The sequence below is a fragment of the Pinus tabuliformis genome, chromosome Q (genome assembly GCF_031772625.1).
Source record: "Pinus tabuliformis cultivar Carrire ecotype Pingquan chromosome Q, CPIR1, whole genome shotgun sequence".
Lineage (NCBI taxonomy): Eukaryota > Viridiplantae > Streptophyta > Pinopsida > Pinales > Pinaceae > Pinus > Pinus tabuliformis.
This window is the reverse complement of record NC_142296.1, coordinates 495,926,367-495,940,845: the sequence shown is the minus strand read 5'-3', so window position 1 is coordinate 495,940,845 and position 14,479 is coordinate 495,926,367.

The window sequence follows — 14,479 nt, the reverse complement described above, 5'->3', positions numbered from 1 at the left end:
CAGCGGAGTCACCAGTTTGTTGTGGGGAAAAGTATCCGACTCGGAATGACCCTATCCCTACTCTAAGGGTGATAGTTCCTTAGCAACAACTGAAAGTAAAGCTTTGATATTTTTCCTTTATGAAAGTACAGAGAAGGAAGAAAAGATTGACCAACCGATGTCTTTCGCTTTTGTCGATCCTGTCTTCTCTCTTTGCCTCTTGTTCCCAGCTCCTTGCTCCCTTTGCCGGCCCAGCTACACAAAGATCCTGCAAAAACAAGAGAGGGAAACGACAAGAAACATGTACTCATAACTGATGCATGGATTAGAATGGATCAAATATACAGATAAAAACAATACATCATTGCAATACAAGTATATAGGAGAACATCAAAAGCTTTATTGATAGAAGAAAAAGGTTCTGAGAAGGTTACAACCATAAATGGCTCCAATCCAGCAGCACCTCCCCAGCAGCAAGAAATCTCCTCTTCTCCTCTATAAAAGCAATCACCCAATAACTCTTAACTGTAAACCAACAACACTTCCTTACTTTGCACAAAATTCCAGCCCCACTAGACCTCATAGAAGAGCTCTATATATAGGGTAGAAGGAGAAAGGATGAGTCAGCTTGAGACTGACATAAAGCTGCCTTGTGTCCTCTCCCTCTTCAGTTAAACTTCAGTTCTTGAGTCCACTTGGAGATCCTTGCTTCCACATGGAGATCAAGTACCTCTTACTCATCATAGGGCGAATTCCTTGAACCAAGTGTCAGTTTGGAAGCTTCCTGGGCAGTTGACACCTTGCAGAATGACTATGCCACTTGGCCAATCTCGCCCAGCGCAGGTAGCCTTCATTGGTTTTGACTTTCAGCGCAGGTACAAGGAGGAGCAGTTGACATTCAGCGCAGATGCTCAGTGGAGCAGCTGACATGATCCAAAAATAGCCTGTTTTTGAGTGTTTTCAGGTGGAGAACTGATAGGAAGTGCTGTGGTTTGCTGACCTTGTTCCTCTAGGGGTAAGAACAACATGTTTAGGGACTGAGGATCCCTGTAATTATTGACATTTCATGCTCCATGCTGCGAGGCACAAAAATGTCTATAACATACATGCCTCTCAATTGTGTTATAATGAGGCTCGAAGGCCTATTTATTGTTGACAAATAATGGAAAACCCTTAACATCCCAAAACCTAACCCTAGAAGATGAAACGCCAAATTGTGGGCCTCGTTTGGGTAAATTGGTACATTAATTTCCTGGGGTCGTAAATTTGGCATACGATCTTCGTTTGACGCGTACAATAGCTCGTTAGAAAGATCTATCCGAGCACTACCACTTTGGGAAGGGAAACATCGGTCCACGAACCCATGTTGCCCCCAGATTTCCCAAAAAACATCGTTTAGGGCCTCAAAACGGCTCCGGAAGTTCAGGACCTGAAAAACTGCTAAAAATAGTAAACTGTGCTACAATTAAGGAAACTAAAAAACTGAAAGAGACAGTTGTGGGGGTCCAAATGGGATAGGTTGGTGGCCACCAACATCCACCTGGATCAACTGGCAGAATCGGCTACATGAAGTAACCACGCTGAGCTATAACATGATGATCCGGTCGCTGCACTGTGTATCGTCAGAGGTAAGAGATATGCCCACTTACGATGGCTTAAATGATGTAGATGTATTTTTGGATGCATTTGAGAGGGAAGTACTATAAAAACAACGCTTCCAGGCTTTGGACTGGGCACTGCGCGCTATGCCCGTAAGATGGTAGGGTACACACAAGGGTAGCTTCGATGATTGGAGCGAGTGTAGGAGGATGATGAGAACATGTTTTGGGAAACTGAAGGTAAAAATGATAGACAAATATTATGGGAAGGATGATCCGCATGCACACTTGGCCAAATGGGCTAAGGCTTATGGAGAAAAGTCCCAACCTGAATGGGTGCACTTGTTCTGTCACACCTTGCATGTGATCTCAATGAATTGGTACTTGGAGACAGAGCTCTGCCATGGCAGAGGTGAATGGGATATTCTACACGAAGGGTTCATAATGACATTTAGCTTCGAAGATGGGTTTGAATGTATTGACGAAGCGCTACAAGAAGTTAAAGCAACAATCTTTAGGATACCGCAGAATCCTTTGGATCTGATCCAATCCAATTGGACTTCTCAAATGAGCCACGCACTGGAATGCTATAACGTGACTGCTGAAGAAGAAGACAAGGATCAATGAAATATTAATATCCCTGAAATAGAGGGTCACCGCGAGGTTGAGGGACCATAGATTGAGAATCTTGATATAATTGCACTACTGAAAACGAAACAGGTAAATATTGGTACAGATGCGGAGCCCAAATTTGCAAATATTGGAGATTACTAGGATGACGCGACGGTAGATAACTTCGCTAAATTACTCCGCAAATACCAGGATTTGTTCCCTAACAAGTTTACAGAGCTAAAGGGGATAATAGGAGACCTAGGTGTTATGAATATCACGTTAAAGCTCGACGCGAATCCTGTTAAGAAAAGACCCTATCGTCTCAATCCGAAGTATAAGGATAAGGTCTGCTTAGAGTTAGACAAGATGCTCATGGCAGGCATCATTGAGCTCGTAGAAGAATCTGATTGGGTAAGCTCAATGGTGGTACAGGAAAAGAAGTAGAAAGATGAAATAAGGATATGCGTAGATCTTAGGAATTTGAATGACGCTTGTGTACATGATCCTTTCTCGACTCTATTTACTGATGAGGTATTGGATAATGTAGGTGGCCAAGAAGCGTACTCCTTCACTGATGGGTTCTCTGGGTACCATCAGATCAAAATCGCGCTTGAGGATAGAAGCAAGACGACCTTCGTGACTGAATGGGGATGTTTTCAGTACACTATAATGCCTTTTGGATTGAAGAATGCGCCTGCGATATTTTCATGCGTAGTCATTGCTACATTCAAGGAATTCATTCATAAGTTTCTAGAGGTGTACTTTGATGACTGGACTGTGTTTGGGTTGGTGAAACGCCATGTCGCAAGTTTGTGCTTGATGTTAGATACTTGTCGAAGGTACCAAATTGCGCTCAATCTGAAGAAATGCCAGTTTTGTGTTCCTTTTGGGACTCTGCTGGGTCATATGGTTTGTAGATAGGGACTGATGGTAGATCCCATGAAGATCACAGTGGTACTTAATTTGGAAGTGCCGAGGAGTGTAAAACAACTATGCGCAACCCTAGGACATACTGGGCAGAAGTTCATCAAGGGCTATGCCCAGATTATCACGCTTATGGAAAAGTTGTTGAAAAATGATGTCACGCTCTTTTGGAACGAGGACTGTAAGAAAATCTTGGATGTATTGAAAGCGAAAATGGTCACCGCGCCGATTTTAGTCTTCCTGGATTGGAAAAAGGAGTTTCATGTACATGGAGACGCGTCATGTATAGTGCTAGGAGCAGTACTAACATAGGCTGGCCGAGGAGAATTGGACCATACTATAGCATTCACAAGTAGGAGGTTATCCAAGGCTGAGAAGAACTATTCCACCACCGAGCGTGAAGGGTTAGCCATGGTATATACGCTCCAGAAGTTTAGACACTATTTGCTGGGTGGAGCATTGAAATACTTGGTCAATAATCTTATGTTGGGGGGGAGAATCTGTAGGTGGTTGTTATTGTTCCAGGAGTATTATTTTGAATTTATTGTGAAGCCTCAGGGACGACTGAATGTAGGACCAGACCATCTGTCGCGCATCGAAACAGGGGAAGAGCCCACTAATTTGGACGAGGGATTGCCTGACACGCAACTATTTACAGTTCATGTTGCGGATGGTCACTTTGAAGACATCATACACTTCCTAATGATAGGAACCGCCCCAGAAGGTTACACCATTCAACAGAAGGAGGAGTTAGTGGTGCACGTGAAAGCCTTTTCTGTCATTGTCGTCATCTGTAACAAATGGGATCAAATGAAGTATTACGATGATACGTACCAGAGTTCGAAAGGAGCAGTATCCTCGCAGATACTCATGGGGGTGCTGCGGGAGGCCATTATGCAGGAAGAGCGACTGCACCGAAGATTTTGTGCGGAGGGTTGTGGTTGCCAACACTCCATCAGGATTCAAAAACTTACTGTAAGGCGTGCAATGTGTGTCAAAGGACTGGCAGGTCATCACGGAGAGATGAGTTGCCTCTGAATCCACAGATGATGTTACAACCATTTGAGAAATGGGTGATAGATTTGTTGGGACCCATTTAGCCCCAAGGGAAGAAGATGGGAGTGTGGTATTGTTGGCTTATATGGGCCTGACCCAGGTTCGGAAGAGTTATTTAGCCAAACAAATCCCGTAGCTACCAGCCCTTTCGGCAACAGCCTGTGGGGCGCGGACTGAGGTCTCACCTAAGGTAGCAGGGGAGGGTGTTGGAACCAGGTTTCCGCACCCTAGGGATGTCTTGATGTGGTCTAGATGGTTTGCACATCGTTCCGTGGCCTCGAGCCGCTTTGCTTCCGTGTAGATCAGGAACAGGGAAATTCCTTAATATTTATTATTACTGAGTTTGTTACAGATCAGATCTACTTCGTACGGTCTTTAAGCAAACATTTGACAGAGATAACCAGTTCACGCAACCAGAAAAGATACAGATTTGCATAAATTCAATATGTAAACATAAGCGCACAGATCAAACAGATATACCAACCAGATCCGCAATAATTCAGATTCAACACAATACTTTAGAACAAACTTATCTTTATTCAATTCTTTTGCTAATACAACCAGATCTGTCTTGCGCACTCAGCTACAGGGGTTCGCGCACACAGCTGCGGACTCTACCAGGCCTTTGCGCACATAGCTGCAGAGCCTCTATCTACCAACCAACACCCTCAACTCGGACTTATAGACACTTCAAGACTTCTTTCTTCAAAAACCCATTATATTCTAGATCCAAAAGTACATATTAAAAAATGACCCCTAACTCTAGAGCCTTGCTCTATTTATACATTTCCATGGTCTGCGAACCATGGGCAGGCCGACTCACTTCCTATTATTTTAAATTATCTTTGGGCGGCCAACTCTTTGACTTGACTCATTAAAATTTGCACTCTGCGCACTTCGTAGAGTCCTTTACCATATCTTTTCCCAAAATTGAGGGCTTTAAGCCCCAAAACCATTACGCGGGGCCTCTACTGCCCAACAGTCCCCCAACACAATCATCGTGACTCATCCTAAGTCACTCGACTAGTGTGACAATTTTTGCGCGGAGGTCGGTTAGCAACTTCTGTGCTTCGCTTGTACTTGCAGCGAACTCTTCCACCATCCGATGTACCTGCTCAACGCGTGCCAGTGACACATCAGTCTCTGTCTCAGCTGCTTCCCTAGGTTCATATTCTGCCTACATGTGTGCCACCTTGTGCTCGATGGCGGTGGAAACTACGAATGCCTCATCAATCCATGGCTGGAGTCGTTCTTTAATCACTGCTTCTTTTTTTCAGGTAGCATCAGCTTGTATTTTCAAGGCCTGGGCCTCCCTCATCTTGGCCAAGCGCTGCGAAATAGCAACTGTCTGCGCAGTTCCTCTGGCATTATAGTAAGCTTGTTGGAGCTCCCTTGCCTCTGTTTCCAGTCACTGTAAGGTTGGATCTTCCTAAAGTGAAGTGAGCGTACTAAGCGACTGAGTCAACAAGTCGGTGCATTCCTTCATAGAACGTGTGATCATTTCTCGTGCGGAGTGAATGATGCTTTTGCGCTGCTCGGTGACCTCTGGTGGCATCGAAGGCTGTACCTGCAATTTCAGCTCTGCAATCTATAAACTGAGCTCCAACTGAATCCTCGCGGCCTCCTCCTTTGCGTCCCGGAACCCACTAGCCAGCTTGTGGATTTGCATGCAAACAGGTAAGTTGGCCGCAATCTCCAGCTCAGGGGCATGCGAACATGCTTCCCCTACAAGTTGCTCCAATTTTTGACTTTGGGCAACGACTTCATCCCACTGGAGGCTCAAGTGTTCGATATTAATTATCTGTTCACTGAGTACCTGTTCCGCGTGTCCTTCCCTGGTGCGGAGCTCCATGGTGGCACTGTCCTGGAGCTGATACAAACTTTCGCATGGGAGGGCAGCCAAGTTTAGGCCCAGCCCCATGAGCCGTCCGAACATAGCTCTGTCCTCTGCATTTTCTATTATTAATGCTCCTCCTAGAATCGCGATAGTATGAGCCATTTGGGCCTTCAGTAGTTGCTCAATGGTTGACATACCCGTAGCCTCATGATTTGCGGTGGTTATTGTCTGTGCTTCCCGTATCCCAAGTTCCTGCAGCCGCGCGCGAAGCTCCCCCAACACAATCTGTTGCTTGGACATGGCCTTGTCGATTGCGTCCCGAGTGACTTCGTGAACTATGTCCCCTATGTCACCTAGGTCGCCCTTGGTCAAGGTGGTTAGTTCTCCATCCCATTTAGATTCCTTGGCCTTCTTCTGTGGCTTTGCCCATTCTGTCAGCGGTGGCCGTTTTAAGGGCACACCTCTAGAGGTTGATGGTGTTCCTTCCGCGGCCATCTCTGTGGGCACCTTCTGACTTCTTTTGTCCTTTGTCTTCGCAACCCCTCCTGCTGGTGCCTTTTCTGTCGAAGTTTGTGCTGCCTCTCGGGCCGTCCGAACCTCCACAACGTGTTGTTTGTTCAAATTTTGCTGTGCTGTGTACTTAGCTTCATCTTTCTGCTCCTGAATAGTGGCCTTGTTGCGCTCCACTGCATCTGGTCTGCGCCATTCTGGTGGCCAGGTATCCAAGACCGCATCAACAACTTTGTCAATGGCAAGGAAAGGGAGTGTAGTCCACATTTGGTCGGGGTCCTTGTGCACCCAGATGTAGACAAAGTGCATGTCGGCTTTGAACTCAGCTATGTGCTTCACACTATCATAGATTTCGTTGGATAACTGGGGTTGCTGGGTGACTCAATATCGAACGTCTACGTCCATCAATACCCAAAAAATCTTGATGCCCATGATTCTTTGAGCATCCTTGGTCGCCCAGAGTGACGCAAATTCTGTAGCTTCTGGCCAATCCTGGTCCAAGGAGGGAAAGGGACTGCCTACAGGTAGGTCAATGGTAACTAGCACAATGGACAACAACAGCCATGCATAGTGGAAGGTCTTTCCCTCCTCTTGGACCTCCCTACAGTTGGTCAGGAATTCTTCACATAGGAACTATTCCTAATTGAACCGTTCTCCAGCTGCGCATTCCTCTACTAGCACAATGACGATCGCTGGAACCTCGATGCCGTGGCATTTCCGCATCACTTTCACTGCCAGCAACTGGGTAGCAATGTAGACTGCTTTGTCTGAGATACTATCAATAACATACCCTCACTGCCCTTTCTCCAGCTTATACTTCTTTTTTAGGGTTTCTGTCATTGCCACATCGCCACTCTTATCGACAATTTCCTTGGGGTCTCTCCCTTCACAGGGAAGCAGTGATATCCTATGAATAAGTTCTGCCGTGATGGGGATGGGTTTGCCAAGCCATAAGTATCCATCATGTACAAGACATAGAAATTGTCTGATGACCAAGATTGTAATAGGGGGCCAAAGAAATTGGGGAATGGACAGGAGACAAAGCAACCCAGATTTTTCCACCTTTCGTAGCCATTCCTTTGGCTGAAGTGTTGTAACTGTCCCTTGCGTGCTCTGCTCCATTAGTTCACTGGTCACCAAATGGGGAAATTTTTCTGTATCTGCGAGGTCCCAGTCTTCAAATTTCATTGTTGAAATCCAGCCAGTCACTGTGCTTTCAACTGGAACCCCTTTCGGAAGAGACGGGGTGATGAGTATATTGTCAACGTCATCCATATTGTTAGGGACCTCAGCCTTCCCTTTGCTTGGAGGAACATACTTGGGACGTCACACTGGCTGGATAGTTTCCTCGTCGGGATTGATTTCTTCGATATATGTCAGGGATCCCGCTTCCTCCTTGTCGCTTTCAATTGTAACAATTTTGCCTTTTTCTTCCATGGTGAGCTTGCTAATGCGCGGATTTCGCGGCGACCGCCTTACTGGTACAGGTATCTGGGGATCCTTTTTGGTCTGCGGCGTCTTGGGTGATTTGGGGAGTTCGACTACTTTCAGTGTGGATTTTGTGGATTTTTGTGGTAGGGTTTATTGACCTGAGGAAGGACTCTCGGTATTCCTTTGGCAATGCCTAAAACCATGGGCTTTCCTCCAATACTTTTTCATTCGTCTTGCTCCTCTCGGTTTGAACACAGGGAGTGCTAGCCTTCGAATGATCAACCTGTGTTGTGTGCCCCTTTTCTGCCTTGTTAAATATGATTTCAAATTCAAAGTCGGCCGGTTACCGTCTTCATGGTTCATTAATGCGATTTTGGCGGTTATCCTTACGCCTTAATTGCCTGCCACCCGCTCCTACGTGTCTTAAATGGGACATCTTATCATGAACAGTACCTGCAACGGTCACCTTCCATCCCATCTCCACGGCAACACAGCTCCTGGTACGTGGATGCATACTATGCCTTTGACTGTCTGTGTGCGCCGTGGTCAACTTGCATAGCTTTCTTGCAACCTTTTTCATATTCCCACACCCTCTTCCAACTGCATGGAGCACTGGGACTGGGCCTCCTACAGATAGTTAGGTGGTTGCACCCGTCGTGCAAGCCTTTCACTGCCCTACTAGCCTGGGTTGTGGGCACCCTTTGCGCTCCTTTGAGTTTGATAGCGTATTGCGGTCTGTGTCCCCTTGTGCCCTAGGGTGTAATTGCAACCATGTTAGCAGGGTCATGGTTTGTCCTAGTAGTGTAGGGGAGCTAGTCGTGTCCGGTCCCTTCAATAGCTCTTGCGCACGACCTGTGTGGTTGAATTCTAATTTTATTTTATCAATTTTTTCGTCTAGCCTCGCACTTTGCTTTCGTAGCTAGGCCCCTGTTTCCTCTAACTTGCGAAGTCTCATTTTAACGCGCCGAATGGCTTCCCATAACTGCCGAATCCCATCACGCAGGTCTTCATGTATAGGTTGGATCATAGGGGTAATAGCCCATTGTCCGTGGATAGATTTCCCTTGGCATACCTTGCTCTTTGTATGGTCGTATCGGCCCAGCGAACCCTTGTTGCACGTAGATTCAATTGGGTCGAGGGTCATGCAACATGCAACCATACCGTGTGTTGTAGATGGATGACCCCCTGCTCCAGCATGGCTGCCGTGCACGTCTTCCAATCTGTACATGGAACCGCCATCTCTATCTCAGCTTCCTCTGTTCACACCACCTTGGTGTGTGTGACGCTTCTTCTGACGCACCATGCTGCTTCTGGGCCACGATTAAGGTGCCCAGGTTGACGATCTTCCCTTCACTGGTTGCGCCGTTGGCCGCTGGCCATTGCCTTACTTCAGTGGTTACGCGCCACAGTGATCTAGTCATCATATTACAGTTGAGTGTGGTGACTTCCTGCAATCTATTCTTCCATCTCTCAATCTCCTCATCTGAATCCGATGTGCACGAACTATCGCGCTCCCATGAGAATTTTTCGTCCACTGTGGGATTCACCTGACCCTGGTCTTGCGCTGTTATCTGGTAGATGCAGTTTAGTTCATCGTCACTTTCTTTGTCGCGCATTGGCTCGATGTACTGCGATCCTTCAGCTGGGTCTAACGGGACTGTGACACGAAGTGATTTTTTCTCGAAGGTCATTTTCCGTCTTTTTAAATTGATAACCCCGTTCATGTCCGTGGCCCAGTCTATTCCTAGCAATGCAGGGTATGGATTACTATCATCAACAATTTCGATTACCTCAAAATTGGTCTGTGTACTTACTCCTTCAATGTCCACTGTCACCCCTTGCAGTCGTCCCATCGGTAATATCTTTTGCTGATTGGCCATCCGTAATTGAATAGGAGACCACTGTAGTGCAGGCCTACCCATGCATTCCCACATTTGTTTAGGCAATACATTTGCATCCGACCCTAGATCCAGAATGACCTGGTCCATCTCGTATTCCCCGATTTGCGCCATTAGTCGCATCTCCCGCCCGGTGCGCAGAGCATGTTTCCCTAGTTTCTAGACTATGCGCGGTTCCCCTGATCCCGTGCATCTAGTAATCAGCTCTTGGAGTCCTTTAACTGCCCTATTATCGCGTAGCAACTTCATACATGTCTCTAAAAAGGTGGTAAGCATGGAGGGATCCATTCCTGGCTCAATTGGATCCCTATCACCTGGGGTAGAGACCATCGTGAAGCTCTCCGGAGCTTCTCTAATCATCCCTTTCACTTGTTCAGGTTCCTTTGTCAGAGCACCGCAACCCTTCTCATCTTCCCCAGACTGTTTCCTCGCATCTGCTCCAGTAGTTGCATCGCTTCTTAGCACCATGTTTACACTGGGGTCCTCTTCACGAGGTTTTGATCTCATCATCTGGACATTTTGAGTTGGAGTGGGCTACAATACCCCTTTTTTGCGCATTTGGGCGATAAGCATTGGACAGTCTACCATTTCATGGTCAAATTGCTCACAGTACGGACAAGATATCCTCGTTGGATTCGTGCAGTCGTGAGCATAGTGCCCTAGTCCTCCATAGTTATAACATATCAGATGTCTGTGGCCTCGCCCGGGCCCCATTCCTCTTCCCCGCCTGCATCCTTGAAATCCCCCACGCGGCTCGACGGCTGGGTCAGAACCCCATGCTTTAGTTTACACTCGATAGGCCGGGGTTATTTCCATCATTAAATCATAACTTCGACAAGTTCGCTCATCGTGACCCACTAATCTACAAAAGTTGCAATACAGCTGCTGCGGGGTCTGGGTATACTTCTGTAACAGGTGGCAGTTGTCTGTTGCGTGCCTTCCTCCCACTTGAAAAATTACACACCAGAGCGCAGTAGCTACACTTGGCCCTGCTTGTACCTCCAGCTTCAATGGCATCAGACCCCCTTCCGCTAGATAGTTCACGAAGATGGGGGAGTGGTCCTTGTTGTGTCCTTAGCTCTTGCACTTAATACACCCTCCTTTTGTATGCGTCTCTGGTCTAGGCGCCCGTTCTTGCTTCAAGCTTTGCATTTCTAAGCACAAGTTTTGTAGTTGTGCGTGGATTTTCTAAACTCCCAACCCTGGATCCTGTATTGGAGTTTCATGCAACCTCATTGCTGTCTCTAGTGCTTCGGCTTGGGTTGAGATCTTTTGTTGTGATAACGCCGTCCTCAGATGTGGTGTCAAAGACGCCACAAACCACGCACAATGCTGCACATTTGTCAACATCATGTTAGCCTTATGGATTTTCAATTTCTGATCTAAATCCCAGGGGGTTTCACCCGGTAGCATCGCGATCTCCTTGAATCCAATGACAGACTGTGTCTCTGATTTCTGCCGACTAAATTTCCTGGTCAATGCGCCCTGGGTCGCCGTTATTCCTGCATTTGGATGATCGCTTGAGTACTTTATATACCATGTCAATGCTTGGTCCTGTAATGCATTAACCAACGTATCCTTTTTGATGTTATCATCCATTATGCCTTGGGCTTCCCATACAGCCCTTACCACAAACCAGAACTGACTTGGTTCCTCACTTCCTACACCCTTAAATACCGACAACTTGACTGCGTTCACCATCCCAACCTTGATCGTGGCGGAGGTGGAGGTGGAGTCGGTGAAGATGGATTTGATGTCGGTGAAGTAGGTGATGGCGTGGTCGGTGGTGGTATCAGTGGAATGCGTTGCCCAATCAACTGGACTGCGCTTCTCGGCAAGAACCCTGCAAGTTATTCCTTGCTTTCGCGCGAAATGGAAATCATAGGGCTGCTCTCTAATCCTTCTATTCCTCGGTAGCCTCTTTCGCTCCGTATTACTCCAGACATCAATAAATGTGCATAATCTGTTTTTCACACAATAACATCTTAATCCAAGTATTCAATGATTTGATATACTTACCCCGCGGTTCTTGGAGGAAGCACCTTTCTGCTTCACTGTAACTCATAGTTGTGTCTATCGTGAACTAAGTGATAAACCCTCCTATTACCCGATCCAACCAGTGATCTACTGCGCGTGCGATTTTGTCTTCAGATGCCTTTAACCTGCACAACAATTATGGAGTCCACACAATAGGTTGATCTAGTCTGCACCTTCCTACGCTGTCAGCTAACCTCACGATCCACTCATACAACTCCGTTGAAAATGACGTGAAGAAGATCTCATGAATGTCTGTGTATATGTAAAGATCCAACCATTGTTCTTCTGATATCCGTGGATTTCTGTTTTCTTGAACCACGAACTCGTGAAGCTTCTGATCTAGCAATCTTCAATCTCTTTCTTCGTAGGGTTCCAATGTTCCGACATCAGACATCCCTTAGGCAGATCCCGGTCCCAACAACGGAACCATTTGTTGGCTTATATGGGCCTGACCCAGGTTTGGAAGAGTTATTTAGCCAAACAAATCCCGCAGCTACCGGCCCTTTCGGCAACAAGCCACGGGGCGTGGACTGAGGTTTCACCCAAGGTGGGAGGGGAGGGTGTTGGAACTAGGTTTTCGCACCCTAGGATTTTCTTGATGTGGTATAGACAGTTCGCACACCATTCTGTGGCCTCGCGCCGTTCTGCTTCCGCGTAGATCTGGAACAGGGAAATTCTTTAATATTTATTATTACTGAGTTTGTTACAGATCAGATCTACTTCATACGGTCTTTAAGCAAACATTGGACATAGATAACCAGTTCGCGCAACCAGAAAAGATACAAATTTGTATAAATTCAATATATAAACATAAGCACACAGATCAAACAGATATACCAACCAGATTCGCAATAATTCAAATTAAACATAATACTTCAGAATTTTTTTATCTTTATTCAATTCTTTCGCTAATATAACCAGACCTGTCCTGCGCACTCAGCTGCAGGGGTCCACACACACAAGTGCGGACTCTACCAGGCGTCTGCGCACACAACTGCAGAGCCTCTATCTACTAACCAACATCCTCGACTCGGACTTACAGACACTTGAAGACTTCTTTCTTCAAAAACCCATTACATCCAAGATCCAAAAGTACATATCAAAAACTGATCCCTAACTCTAGAACCTTGCTCTATTTATACATTTCCATGGTCCGCGGACCATGGGCAGGTCGACTCACTTCCTATTATTTTACATTATTTTTGGGCGGACAACCCTTTGACTTGGCTCATTACAATTTGTGCTCTGCGCACTTCGCGGAGTCCTTTACCATATCTTTTCCCAAAATTGCGGGCTTTAAGCCCCAAAACCGTTATGCGGGGCCTCTGCTACCCAACAGGTATATTATCACTGCGATTGAGTATTTGACTCAATAGGCGGAGGCACAGCTTGTGAAGGACTACACAGGCGCAATTGTTGTGAAGTTTCTGTTTGAGTATGTACTGATGCGATTCGGGTGTCCAATGATTTTGATGAGCGACTGTGGTATGCACTTTCTGAACGAAACGATCATCGCGCTGACGGAGGAATTTCATGTATATCACCAGAAAAACATGCCTTATCACACACAGGCTAATGGGACGGTGGAAGCATTTAATAAGGTGCTGGAGAACGCGCTGACCAAGGTTTGCAACGCTCAACGAAGTGATTGGGACCTACGCATACGCGTAGTTCTAACATAGTTACCGATCAAACGAGAACTATTACTTCAAAACGGGTACTCTAACCAAAAAACCCCAAAAAACTTGAAAAAAAGGCTGAAAACGAAAAGTGTTTATGCTAGAATAACATTTTTTTGGGTACATTTTTAACATTTTTTAAAAAATGGCAGTAAAAACCAATTTTTTGTGTGCAAAAAACACCCTGAAATAAAAAAAATTTGATGCTAGAATAATTTCCGTTTTTTTTTTTTTTTTAACAAGGTTCATTTTCAACATTTTTTAATAATGATGTTAAAAATAAAATATCATGACTCTAAAAATCTTTAAATTTCCAACAATTTTCATCCATGAACTTGAGAAAAAATACTTATAATTGTTTTCAACCGTAGCATTAAAGATAAAATATTCATGACTTAGAAAAACGTTAAAATATTGACAATTTTTCAGCCATAGAATTAAAACCAAAGTTTATGACTACAAAAAAAATTAAGTTTTCAAAATATTTAACACATGACATTATGGAAAAAATATGACTAAAAAACCCTAAAAAAAAAAAAAAAAATACAATGAAAAAGTAAAAAAAAAATAAAAAAAATTAACTTGTAAAAATTAAAAACTAAAAAAAATAAAAATATGAAGTAATTCAAACATTAAAAAAAAACAAAAGATAATACAAGAAAACAAATTTTCAAATATTGCAAAAAACAATAAAAAAATAAAAATACAAAATTTAGAAACTAATAACAAGTAATAAAACATAAAAATAACAAATAAAAAAACAAAAAATAAAAATACAAAATTTAGAAACTAATAACAAGTAATAAAACATAAAAATAACAAATAAAAAAACATAACAAAAAAAATATTAAAAAAAAACCTATAATATGTACAAAATTTACTAGTAAACTTAAAAAGTTCAAAAAAATAAATAAAAAG